Source organism: Chlamydotis macqueenii, chromosome 1 (assembly GCF_036417535.1).
Source record: "Chlamydotis macqueenii isolate bChlMac1 chromosome 1, bChlMac1.mat, whole genome shotgun sequence".
NCBI lineage: Eukaryota > Metazoa > Chordata > Aves > Otidiformes > Otididae > Chlamydotis > Chlamydotis macqueenii.
This window is the reverse complement of record NC_141556.1, coordinates 91,703,494-91,717,728: the sequence shown is the minus strand read 5'-3', so window position 1 is coordinate 91,717,728 and position 14,235 is coordinate 91,703,494. Positions and strand designations below refer to the sequence as shown.

The 14,235-nt window shown below is 40.1% G+C and overlaps 1 long non-coding RNA gene across 3 annotated transcripts in view; it reads right to left on the bottom strand.

The window, feature by feature from the left end:
- The window catches only part of LOC147602201 (uncharacterized), a 332,633-nt gene that overhangs the window by 151,785 nt on the left and 166,613 nt on the right, over positions 1 to 14,235 (bottom strand). For all 3 annotated transcript variants that reach the window (XR_015260407.1, XR_015260408.1, XR_015260406.1), the window contains exon 4: positions 4,737 to 4,812. This is a non-coding gene — a long non-coding RNA (uncharacterized LOC147602201). The remainder of the gene's footprint in view (positions 1 to 4,736; positions 4,813 to 14,235) is intronic.

The window sequence follows — 14,235 nt, the reverse complement described above, 5'->3', positions numbered from 1 at the left end:
AACCCTGGGGATCTTTCGGGAACATTAAGCTTTATTAATCAGGAATGTATTAGCCACATACCAACATTCCCAAACGGTACACTGAATCACAGAAATGCCAGGGAGCAACAGAACCCATCCAGGCTGGCCTTACGAGGAGTTCTAGCATGCCCTGAGAGATGGTTTTCCAACCAGTTCCTTAAAACAGAAACCTCCCATGCTTCCGCAGTAGCTAGAGGTTGGGCGTCCCAGTGCTTTACAACCGATACAGTCAGAACATGGTTCTTAATACGTAACCTGGCAATTTTCACTGCTTGTTGAACTGATTTCTTTAGATCTTTCTTCTACTGGATATGAAGAACAATTAATCACTGTGCTCCTGATTATAACTTTTCACTCACTAGAATATTTTTTTCATATTCTTCTTAACATATAACGTAAGTAACACTTTCAGAAGCATATACTACCACGTAAGGCTCCTATATATTGCTCCTGGGCCAGATAACAATCAACCAGTTTCTGCTTTTTCAACAATTTTAACACTAGAACAATTTCTGCCTTCACAAACATTTTTGACCTCTCCATATCTCCTCTGGGCTTCCACAGGTAGAAATCAGGGCAGAGTTTATCCCTGTGAGTTTCTGGATTAATGCCTTGGTATAGGAAGGGGAAAAGGCAAAATTAATTCTCTTTGTTAGTGCTAACACAATTCCTCAGCGACAGTCAGCCCCAAGACATTGATCTTTTTTCAAAGGAAGCACACTTCCGTACTTCCATACGTTTTGTACGTCTTCTCCAGTATAGCTTCTACAAGCCAGCATGTTCTGCACCAAAGAAACTCCAACGGTTTAACAAACTATTGAGAGTTTACATTTTGTCAGAGGATAGGAACTGGGAATTTGCAGGGCTCAAAGCAGACCATCTTAGACGTGAAATTCCAGTTAAAACAGCAAGTTACAGGAGGGAAGGACAGATCCCATATCTATCAGGAACTGCAAGGATTCTTACACTTGTGAAGAACACAGTAGGATAGCTTGTTTGTTGCTTCAGAACTCCTCCTTCATTTAAAAGCACCACTGTGATGGACGAAGCCCTTCTCAGCCTTGACGTCCTGACGCTACATATGCGGCATGCACTCTGGGATGTCAGCTTACTGTGTCATATTGGCTTGGGTTCTGCCTGTTCCTTTCCTTATGCCTGCAAGCTCAATTGAACTTATGAAAATGCAAACTGTCTTCTGTCTGTTTCATACATCATCAGCAAACAATCACTAGACAAAATGAATTTACTCTCTGTAATTTGGAGGCTACACAAATGTCTCTGCTGTATAATACAAAAAAGAGGAATAAAGTTTGGTACGCAAGGTTAATTCAGCATGGAGGAAAGTAGCAGAGAAACAGACGGAGAGAGAACACGAACAATAAAATACTCAACAGTGGGGAGAGTGACATGAGAAATACTTCTGTAAATTGGAGTTGGCCTTGATACCTTTAAGTGATGGAATTAAACAAAGGCACAAGTGAGTTGTGAAAGATTACCCCTGTGAGTGGCTGTATCTCCATCCCTCGTGATTTGTCTACACAATATACTTATTAATAATAACAATGGCTACTATTTTTCCTCTAAGAGCTTTGCAAAGACAAACCCAATAATGTTCACAGAGCTGTATCAGTTTGAACCAGATTGAAAAAGTGATCTGCTGAACAAGGCACACCAAGGTTAAACGACTTGTCTGATGCCACTCAATAAGCCAGCATACATCATGATTACAGCACCGGGTATTTTAGTCAGTAATCAGACCACAAGGCTGCATAAGGCTGAAACCTTGACAAATCTCTCTTTTTAACAAAAATAATGTGTCGTATATTCCCTATTGGCCTTAGTCAATGGCAAGGTAACTAAAACCATTGCTTTGACAGTGCATCCAGTGTGTCTCTTGTATAGGTTTTCAGGTTGTGTGTACAGCATCTTTTTCTTTCACACACAATACGCTGTCACTATCTCCCTCTAAAATCAAGCAGACACTGAATGTGAGCAGAGGTAGCTCCTCATAGTAGACTTAATCCTATTTGGGGTTAGTTGCAAACAGCAAAGTACTTAACCACATCCTTGAAGTTAAGTATTTGAGTAGACTCATGGACTTCAATGAATCTACTTGCCTATCAATCCACATAACTTTACTACTTCGCAAAACATGGCCAGAGCACCCAACATAGAAAGAATTCAGACCACAGACCTTTCCCATTAAGAGTATTAGAAGGCTGTGTTTTTATGCAACTTTCTGACAGATGTTCACGTGCTGTGAATCTGTATTTTCTTCTAATGCCACGTATCAAGTCGAGCATATTTTTGTACCAGTCGAAAACTTGGCCCATCTTATATTAATCAGTTGCTTTAGGGACATCCCTACCCTAAAGCAAGTTTTCCACTCTTCCATTAAACAAATCCAATTCAAAAAACCCCAGAAAACTACCAGAGCATGGCTTGCCTTCTTGCTGTTTTCAGGTTAATACAGGAAAGCCATACTGGGAAGTTCACTTTATTAAAGGTCTTACAATTAAGAGACACTTGATTACAGCGAACATACATAGGAAACAAAGGAAATCCTTAAAGCATACCTCCCCTTATAAAGAAGGTGCCCACCATTTGTATTGTGCCAAGCTACCAGTTATATGGACACAAGGTATAGCAAGAATAACATCCTCATTTTCCAGCATACATGTGCATATGTAAAAGTTCCCCCCATCCTGTGCTTATGTATTCCAGAGACAGGCTGTATGCCAATGGTATAGAACTTACAAGCAGCTAGGAGTTTACAGGTGGGATTTTTTTTTCTTTTTTCTTTTTTTTTTTTTAGGAAAAAGCAAATGACACAAGAAACTCAAAGATTAGAAACTCGGACCTTTACTTCATTGAACAGAAAGAAGAACTGGGCAGAACAGAAGAGACTTGGAGTCGTGATCCCACCCCCCATTCCCAGTTTGACTACTGATTTATTCTGACCTTGAGCAAGCTGCTCAACATCTCTGCCTTGAAGTGTTTGCCACCCTTGATTAAAAAAAAAATATTTCCTATTCACAAGTTTTATTCTTTGTATTTATCTCCCCTCCAAAGTCTAGAGTCTCATAGAACTAAAAAAAAAGCCCGTTCCAGGCAGCACCAATCATCAGGCCCACGCATTGCTACCTGGTATTTTGCCTAAGGGCTGTCCGTGCAGGACTTACTGACCATCTGGATCCTAAGGATTCAAAGAACATGCCTTAATTCACTCCTCACTGTGCTGCTGCATTTTGTGAAAGAGAATTACTTCTACTTTCCAAAAAAATATTTCTCCTGGTTGTTCACACCAAATTGCAAGACGAGTTTGAAATTCTGTATTCATAGACTCAGAAGTGTTCCCCTACTTACCCCTCCACACCTCCCTTTAAATAGCTGCTGGAACCAGCAAACCCACGAGTGTTTTCAACTCAGCTCACCAGCATAACTGCAAGGTTAAGCTCTGCTGGCCAGGGAAGCTGCTCGTATTCAGGAAGGATGAGCAGAAAATGTTAAATACCATTCACTGGCCACAGCCTGCAGTTAATACACAATATTTAAACAACACAATGGCACGGCCCTTGCCAGTAATGTAAAAACACAATGGAGTAGGGCCAGAATGGCACAATCTGCCTGCCTGAGTCATGCTTGGCGCTCCACACTGGAAGGGGCATGCATTAGCTGCCCACAGTGTACTGTACCCTTCAGCTAGTTTAAAATAAATCATTAAAATACAATTAAAAAAAAAAAAAGCAGGGTGGAGAGAGGAAGAAAGGAAAAATCCTATGTAATAGTTAAAGTATTTTAACACTGAAGTACAAAAGTACCACTTTGGAAGAAGGCTCTGGATTTCATTACAGCCTGCACATTTTGATCTTAAACAAGAAAACAAACCGACTGCTTTGTAATATTCCACAGCTTTGTACCGTTCAACTAAAATCATTTTTTTCCCTACTATCTACAAGCTCCTGGATTTTTATTCATATATTATTTCATTAAAGTCAGATTAATTTAATCTGAATTTAGTATCTACTATATTTTCCAATCTTCTTTTGCATGCCTGTTGTTCAGCTACTGAAGTTCCAAATCTTAATTATTGTCCCAAATACATTCAACAAACACATTCTAAATAAGGGTAGATCAGACTGATGCACAATCTGATTTGCATTTATGGGATAACTATGCTCTTAGAAAGAGACTCCTTTCTTGCTGAGAGATGTAAGACGTTATTTCAACTGTTTTGTTGTGTCACGGCACAGATGAATTAGGCATTTCTGCCTTCATCTACACCTTAAAGCAGCTGAAACTCCCTATGATGTCATCAGAAAGTTCTTTGGCTTTTTTTCATGTATAAAGGAGAAAAATTTGTTATGACATCACGAAAAGGGAATAAACTATATTTTATGCTATAAGGAATCTTCTGCTACTTTCTGTTGTCTCTGCACTGAAGTGCAGAAATCCTCACTGACAAAGCGACAGGAACTGTAAGTCAACAGACACAGAGATGCACGCTATTCCTAATAATATTCAAAACAAAGCAGAAAAGAATGATCTATTCAGGGGTCTGAAATTAAAGATCTGCAAGATTTAAGTCCTTTGAACTTCCAAATCCCATTCAAGGGGACTCTGACCTTTATGCAAGACCAGTTACTGTGCTAACACTGTGGATGCATATAGAGCAAAAATACGGACAAAAGGTACCAGAAAAAGCTTTTACTTACAAGAATGCAGTGCAGCTTAATCTTTTTGTTTTTAAGGTGCAGTGATTTCAGCATCTACAATGTAACTTCAGGCAGTCTGAAAAGAAACAGGTTAAAATCTCTTTCAGTTATAATTGGTATTTCAGATTTAATTAAAAATTAAACTTTCATAATGTTTCACCATCCAAAGCAATGCATTATCAGTCAAGCGTAGCCTTTTTTTTTTTTGTTAAAAGAAGCTCTTCCCAGAGTAGTTTGCAATGAAAGAAGAAGGGGAAAAAGGCAATTGAGAGTAGCAAAATATATTTCTTCAGCAAAAGATCCCTGAATAACTTGGAAAGAAGCCTTTTGCCACTTAATTTTAACAATCGACCTTACACTAATTAAAAAAAAAAAAAGCATCACAATTAAAGATGACAGAAAAACACCATCACATACCAACGACTTGGAGGGGAAAAATGTTAATTTCAGCAAAACAAGGACATTGCTAGGACCAGAACATACGCACCAAAAGGAAAAATATGGTTTAACATAATGCCAGCCAACAACATTTTTAAAAAATCCTTTCTACAGCATGTAGCACTTTCAGACTCTTGCATGGAGGAGTAGAGAAGGAAAGACAAGTTCAAAAAGAGGAAAGGTGTTTTTAAAGTGTACAAGGCAAAAGGTCCCTTGCACCCTTTTGTTAAGGGATACAAAATAGCTACTCTACAAAGCTGCAAGGTTTCTTATCACTTAAAATAAATGTCATTTTACTATGCAAAACAGATGATTAAAAAGTGGTAGCTTGAAGAGACAGCATTTGAACAGATGCAAAAAAAAATTTTTTTTTTCAAAATGCAGTTGGAATGACAATAAAACTCCAGGGGTTGCACCATAAATATAAGTTTAAATGTTAGACTGGAGTTTAAAACCTGTGGTTTTAATTATATCTAACTATAAAGGCTCCAAAGGCAGGAGAAATGAGAAAACAAAAAAATATTAATAATAAATTAAAACAATTTTGCAATAAGTTGTCAGGATTTGGGTTCATAATAACAAACCATACAGCTATATACACAGATACATACAATGTACCAATGATTCATTAAAGGAACAAATCAAAACTTGATTAAATCTTATTTTTAAAAGGTGACAGCAGAATTTGTCTCATTTACCCCATTCAAAGTCAAAGCTATTCTCTTCACCAGCAGTACACTGACAGCGATCTGCAAATAAATCCTGGATGCAAATCTAACACTGATTTTGAATGTCCCGCAGGCTGGGGGCAATTCCTAAGTGAAATCTTTTCTTTGTTCTCCAATGAGTAAAAACCCAGTTCTTCAGACTTTAGGGTCGTATGAGCCTTCCCAATCCGTTCCCACAGATGTTTAGAAAGAAATGCACAGCACCAGATGACATACTATCACACAAACATGTTCATACACACGTGTATACCACAAATGGGAATGAGCTCGGGAACTTATTTTTAGGTTTAACTTTTCCACTCTGTCAAGATCAGAGATATTAAAAAGCAGGAGACAAAGCAGAGAGCATGGAAAGGGACAGCACAGCAAGAATTATCAAATCTTACGCAGAACTGATTCTTGAGCATTCGAATGAAGGAACGAGAGCCCCCAGACAGAGGCACTGGGACGATGCTGCCACAGGATAACCTTTATAGGCTTGGATGGAATTTTTCTTGAAGGAATCATTTGAGAAACGTGTTCCTCATCCTTTAGAAAATCTTTACATCAGGTAACTACCCTTCTTTCTCCTGATTGGCATCTAGTAAGATAGACAGAGGAACAGCGGAGAAATCCAGGCAAAAAATTCTAAGTCCATCAGAAGTCAGCAACAGCACAACTGCCAGATAAGCAATAACAGCTTCAGTATCTGGACTTCCATTTCTTTCCCTTCCTTCCCCTTCGGAATTTACCCCTTTTCTAACATCTTCAGGACTGTAACGCCGGCTTGCTGGCAGGGAAGATGAGGGGCAGCGGTATTTGCAATCCAAAGCTATTTCTTTTAATGAATGCAACAAAAAAACTGACCTCAACTGAGAAAACAAAGAGCATTCACTGAGGGTGAAATGTATCCCTGTACAGAGAGCCAGCATACAGACTGCACCACTGAAGCCCTATTCTGATGACCTAAATAGGAATAAATTGGTGCATGGACTTCACCACAGCGAATTTTGTCCAAACCCCCCATTTTCTTGTAGAGAATGAGGAAGCATTTAGCCCTATCAAAGCACAAAGGTCCAGCACCCCCTTCCCATGCTGAGCACCATCCTGACAACTGCTCTTTGGTGTATTTTACTAGTACTTCTAAACCCGTAGTCCTTCCTGCTCCATGCACGTTCTTCTGATGAAAGGAAAAGGAAGAAATGCAACATGTGGCATTACTCTGGGAGTTAAGCACCGGGGCACAGTACCTACAAGTAAAGTGGCCCCTTCTCCTCAAAACAGGTGTAAGCGGTATAAGCTGCAATCCGCCCATTAGGAGAAACAGAGCCTGGGAAACATCTCGCTGTGAAAGCATGTTTGCTGCCATTTTGAAAAACTTCAATTAAATAGCCGCAGTTAACAGAACTCTTTACATACAATACACACAGACAGAGCCTCCTAAAGAGCCATTTTAGCTACAGGTTGGAGTTAAACCCAGAGCAAAACCTACAGAAAACCTCATTAAACTCAGAATATCAATCACTGCCACTTCGGTAGTATCTTTCATTTTACAAACTTAGAAACCTGTGACCTCGAGATGAAATTATTTAGACAGGTATGAACAAGTAAGAGGTAGAAATGGAGGCAGCATCTTAAGCAGAAGGCCCGCATTCCTGTGCACGGGTGAGCGTGCTTAACACCGTGGGGCAGGAGACCGCTGTCTGAAAAGAGTGGCTTAATCCCCTTGTGAAAAGCAAGGGCCGTGGCTCAAGAACAGCTGGTGAACTTCTGCTTGAGAGAGGCCCAAGAGTTGGAATTGCAAGAATGAGGAGTATGGCAGGTCAGGAATGAGGTACGTTAGCAGAGCGTCAACAGGAGAGGAAGTGTTAGCTCTCTGTGAAGGCTTTAAAAACAAATATCAGAAGGTAAACAATTTTCATAAAACCACTGAATAGAATAGAATCATAGAATCTTTAAGGTTGGAAAAGACCTCTAAGATCATGAAGCCCAACTGTCAACCCAACACCACCATGCCTACTAAACCATGTCCTGAAGTGCCACATCTACACATTTTTTTTTAATACCTCCAGGGATAGGGACTCCACCACTTCCCTGGGCAGCCTGTTCCAATGCTTGACAACCCTTCCAGTGAAAAAAAATTTCCTAATATCCAATCTAAACCTCCTCTGCTGCAACTTGAGGCCATTTCCTCTTGTCCTATTGCTAGTTACTTATAAGAAGAGACCAACCCCACCTCACTAGAATCTCCTTTCAGGCAGTTGTAGAAAGCGATAAAGTCTCCTATCAGCCTCCATTCTTCCAGACTAAACAATCCCAGTTCCCTCAGTCAGTCCTCAGAAGACTTGTTCTCCAGGACCTTCAGCAGCTTTGTGGCCCTTCTCTGGACGTGCTCCAGCACCTCAACGTCCTTCTTGTAGTGAGGGGACCAAAACTGAATAGAGTCTTTGAGATGCAGTCTCACCAGTGCCAAGTACAGGGGCACGATCACTTCCCTACACCTGCTGGTCATGCTATTCCTGATACAAGCCAGGATGCTGTTGGCCATCATGGCCACCTGGGCACACTGCTGGCTCATGTTCAGCCAGCTGCCAACCAACACCCCCAGGATCTTTTCTGTCAGGAAGCTTTCCAGCTACTCTTCCCCAAGCCTGTAGCATTGCATGGGGTTGTTGTTGGACCCATCACTTGGCCTTGTTGAACCTCACACAACTGGCCTCGGCTCATCGATCCAGCCTGTCCCGATCCCTCTGTAGACTCTTCCTACTCTCCTGCAGACCGACACTCCCACCCAGCTTACTGAAGGAGCACTCAATCCTCTCATCCAGATAATTGATAAAGATATTAAACAGAACTAGTCCCAAAACTGAGCCCTGGGGAACATCTCTTGTGACCAGCCATCAACTGGATTTAACTGCATGCACCACAACTCTCTATGCTCAGCCATCCAGTCATTTTTTTTACCCATTGCAGAGTACACCTGTCCAAGCCATGAGCTGCCAGCTTCTCTAGGAGAATGCTGTGAGAGATGGTATCAAAGGACAGTCTAGTCCCCCACCTTCATAAGAACAACATTCATTCCATCTAAAAATTAAAGAGAAGAAAAAAAAGTATCATTTGTTAGTCATTCTGCAAGCTCTTAGCAATAAGGAAGTTCCACAGCTGTAAGGGTTTGATTTTCCTTGAATACCTGAAGTCAGCTGGAGCAGGTTAATGAGAATCATATACAGTTGATTAGTTACAGGGCGAGAGAAGGCTAGGAGAGAATACGACACGATGCTTATTGATATCTTTTGAATTTTCTAGATAGAATTTACAACATCAGTCAATTGATCTCTTTTAAAGTACTTGCTCATATCATTGCTCTCACTTCTGGAACTGCAAATCAATGATGAAGCAATGGCCACAAGTAACTATCCACAGAAAGTCAAATACTGATGTCCCTACTCAGGAAAGAAAGTAATTTATTATATCAAGAAAGCCCTCTTCAACAACAGGGAAAAAAAAAAAACAAACAAACAAAAAAAAAAACAACAACCCAAACCAAAAGTAAACACTACCAAAAAAAACCCCAACAAACCCGCAAATCAAGCCCATTACTTTCACGAGAATTTTCAAATAAGCTCAGGAGCCAGTCAAGAGACCTCATTCCAACTTCAGAATTGAAATAATGACTTAGGATATGGCCCAGATTACTTTCTGGTGTTTTAGGTTTGAAAATCATAGAATCATAGAATCATAGAATGGTTAGGGTTGGAAGGGACCTTCAAAGGTCATCTAGTCCAACCCCCCTGCAAGGAGCAGGGACATCCCTGACTAAGTCAGGTTGCTCAGAGCCTCATCCAACCTGGCCTTGAACGTTTCCAGAGATGGGGCCTCCACCACCTTTCTGGGCAACCTGTTCCAGAGCCATGGACTAATTGTGTCACAGACATCAATGCTGCACAGGCTCCTCATCTAACAAAAAATAAGCAAACTCTGAAACTGGAACCAGTATAGACACGTCAGCACAATGCTCTGTCTAGGCTCATCAGTAACACAAAAGAACAAATCTTATTAACACAGATACAGCATTACGCTACTACTGTTTTTTAAGCTGAATGCACTTTAGTTGGCACTAGTTCTCTATAAACAGGTTTATTCTGTCATCATTCTCATGTCTTGTGGGGACAGAATAAAAAAGGAAAAAAAATAAAAAAAAAAAATCACGTAATGCCTGTGCTTAAAGAATCCTCCCCAAAAGGAAGGTTTTCCTGAATTGGAGCCCTTTGTACGCTTTCAAAAATACACAGGAGTTTTGGTGATTTCCAGTTCTGTCTTTGAACTCATGGACATCTGCCTGGTATAGCAGCAGTGAACCAAGCTTCTTCCTAACCATAGGCTCAAAGTGGGGTCACAGGGCTGCTGATGGGAGAAATCTGGGGGTTTTTGTGATTTAGTAGAGCAGGAGCAGAGGACAACCTGCAGCACTGTGCTGGGACTGAGGGTTCCTGTCACTGCAGTAATGGACAACAGGAGACCAAAGGGTTTTTTTTTTTTTGTCTCAAAATGGTAAAGCTCCATCTGTTATTAGTTCACTGCAAAGATCTGTGCCCACAGAGATTTTGTCTTCCTTATGGCATTCATTTTTTGAGTTTACTTTCCCAGTGAAGACTGTATCCATAATGAATTTTAATTTTCAAATCGTGGCTGTTACAGCTAGAAAAGCATTTTAATCAGGAAAAAGGTGTAATTTTGGCTACTTTTCACACACCCCACACACCCCCCAATAGTGTTTGAACTACTTTCATTCAAGTATGAAAAACACTGCCTTTGGGCAAAGACTAACACTCCTTGAAATACGAGTTTGAGAAAGTTAGAGACACTCAACTGGATAAAAGCTGGGATGCATAATCCACCTTAATGGTCACTCTGAAACAGGTACTGGATGTAATTTCACCACAGGAGCCCTCATACCTGTTAAATGTGCTGGATCCCTTTATAGCACAGTCTACACCTCTCATTTATTCCTACTGCTAACAGAGTAAGCAACAAGCACTTGAGAAGCCCAGCTGTGAAAGCACATTAGAAGCTGAACTTCTCAACCCACTGAAGAGTTAGTCTCTTTATAACTGCACTTAAGACCTGACCTGGACTCCTAAAGTGCAGTTCAACTGGTAGTTCTGCTATAGCCAGGTGGGACCCAGCATCCTTCTAAATACCTCTTGAAGCTTTCCTCCTACGCGGGGGCGATGATGGTAATCAAGTTGGCTCCTGAAAACCACGATATTCCCTATTCCAACTGTTTTCTTGCACAAGCTGTCCCTAGATCCTGTTTATGTTCCCAAGGAACAGGAACAGTGACAGCATGCAGCTTTCACGAGGCCTTGCCCAAACAATTTTCTCTAAAGATACAATTTTTCTGTGAAGCAGCTCTGAAGCTGATATTCTCTGAGCATCTCTTGGAATACAGCTTGAGGACTTTGCTTATGACCTTTACAAGTTATTGTAGCACATAAGCTTCTCCCACTTCTTTTCAAGGTTCATAATACTTTGATCTTCAGAGTCTCACCACTCCTGTATGGCATCATCTCCCATGGCTCTAATCATCTTTAGTGCATAAAATAATATCTATTAAAAAGCAGGCTCTATCACATAACCACAGCAGAACCTTCACATTTATTCTGGTTTAACACAAAAACTTACATCAATACATGTTTCATTGTGACGGGTATTTCGGTGCAGTGACAAACTGGGCGGATAAAGAAAACGTGGTGGATATAATTTGTTTGGATTTTAGCAAGGCCTTTGACACAGTACCACACAGGAAGCTCATAGAGAGACTAGAGAATTATGGTCTGGATAATAATACAATAAGGTGGATAAAAACTGTCTGACAGATAGGAAGCAGTGACTTATTAATCAATGGTATTAGATAAGAATAGAAAGACGAATCTACTCCAATGCCAAGCAATAGGTGCTAGGATTATTATCACTAAATAGATTCAACAAGGATGAGAAGAAGAACGTAAACACTGACAGCATCAAAAACTGACGATTCAGAAATAAGAAACATATCAAATTGGAAAGTAATCAAAATTGTAATATCCAAATAATGAAGTCATGCATGACATAACAATGTGGTATTTAATATATCTTAAAATGTAAAAAATGTTATTGAATATTGATACAGAATTTGGTTTTGAACTTGGAAATACAAAGTTTTCACTGTGGGAGCATATGACTTTGTCATGTTATTCTGCAACAGCATGGTCTAGTTGCAAAACTTGCTCCCTTGCAAAGCAACCTAAAATCAAAACGGCAGCCACTGTGGTCATGAAATCATCTGTCTTCTTTTCTTAAGGGTAAGGATATTAGTTCTAATGATTAACATTTCCAAGTTTAAGGTAATCACTTATAGCATCCTTATAGTCCTCTTTGGAAACGGGATCCTCTTTCAGGTCCTGAACTTCTACCTCCTTGCACAGTTAAAAGCTTTTCATTGCCAATTTCCGGTACAGATGACGTTCAGTTCTCCCCACAGAGACACTGTGTGCACGTAATACTGGCTGTTTAATGGGTACTCCCTCTCCCCTTCTCCTCTTCCTTCACAGATCTTCCCTGAAGAAGTTCAATCTGACCCTTATCTATGAAAGGGCAAGATCTTGGATGCAAGGCAATATACTGAGGTGAAAAGAAAAATTGCATGGCAACACACATACATTTCATGGGACATTTGGCAAAGAAGATCAAAGTGATAAATCTTTATTTTGAATTTTAAATCTCTGTAAGCATCAAGCAATTAAACACAGTAGTTGAATATTTTCAGGATAAACTCAGCAATATCAGCAAGACCTTAAGTTCTCTACATCCTGCCCCCTTCTCACTAAAGCAGGAATTTTCCTTTTCCTTATACAGAGAACAGACCTCCAGCACCACAGCCCCAGCTGATACGTGCTGCTCCAGGAATAAGGACAAACTAACTTTTGTTTTCCTCATTCTTGAGACAGCAAAAGCAAACTGAACAACTGAGTAAAAGTTGCAGGTCTTCAACAGTAAGAAACTTTGGGAAGTTGTCACAGCTCTTACTGTTGTCTTCTCATTAATGGCGCATTGCCTTCCCAATCAGACCTCAGGAGACTGTACCTAGCAATCCAGCTCCTTTTTCAGAGTCATCATCTATGTTTTTGGGACTTTTGATCTTCTCCCAGGATATACAATATTCCTTCTACCTTCATGCAGCAGCCAAACCCCAAACCCTTGTTCTCCCTAAAAAGCACCCCCTTCTCTTTCTGCCTGCACTGTGAGAATCTGCCTTCCCTTGTTCACACATGAAGCTTCCATTCCCCCCACTTTGTTACAGTTAACAGAAAGTAAAGTTAGGACTACAGGCCAAGTTTGGACTTCATATAAGCAGGTGCATCTCGAGTCCTGGTATCAGGACTCTTCCACATGATGCATGGTCTGAGTTTATCCCACCATGTGCAGAAGCACAGATCAATGCACTCTTTTAGTCAGGCACATCAGTTATTCTTTTGCCAGTAGGCCGTTAACCTGAAGTCCAAAACCAGCTTCATCTTGCACAATGTTATGAAAAAATCATGCCCAGCAGTTTCACATTACTTCAGTTTATGTAACTGCCATATTACGCTCAAGGCCCAAGGAGGATACTGAACAATATCTTATTGTACAGACTATTGAGATACAATATTACAAGGACAATACTACAAACTCCCCTCAGTTTCATCCATCTCAGAAATCTTAGGCAATTTAATAACAGAAGACTTTGAGACCTTTGAACTGTATTGTAAATCTGCTGCTTAAACTTTTACTGTAAAACCAACGTGAGCTCTCATGTATTTCCCAGTAAAGTCCATATATATAATTCTTGTTTAATTAGACATCATCCTATAAGAAGTGAAATTCAGACCAAGCTGGAACTATACAAAAGTTCAGGAAGTTCAGTTCCTGCATTATTATTTGGCAAAGCTCTATTGTAATTTTTTTTTTTTCCCAGAAACAACACAGAAAGAGAGAATATATCAGCAATGACTCAAACTGATCACTATGTCAGAACAGGAAATAATATTGGGGGGGGGGGGGGGGTGGGAAGGAGAAAAAATTCTTCAATTTTCTTTCAATATTAGTAAAAACAACAAAAAGGCTGTTATACTGCCAACCATATCCTGCAAAATCTAGCTAATAAAGCAATGGCATAATTACTAGATAAGTTTAAAATTGATTTTTAAAAAGAATGGCTACTTTTGCTGGAGGCAAAGTAAATCTAGATATGTTGCAGGACTGGATTCAGAGACCTCAGCATCCTGCCAGCCTGGTCCAATACAAATTGTTTTGTAGTTATTCCAGGGACTCTG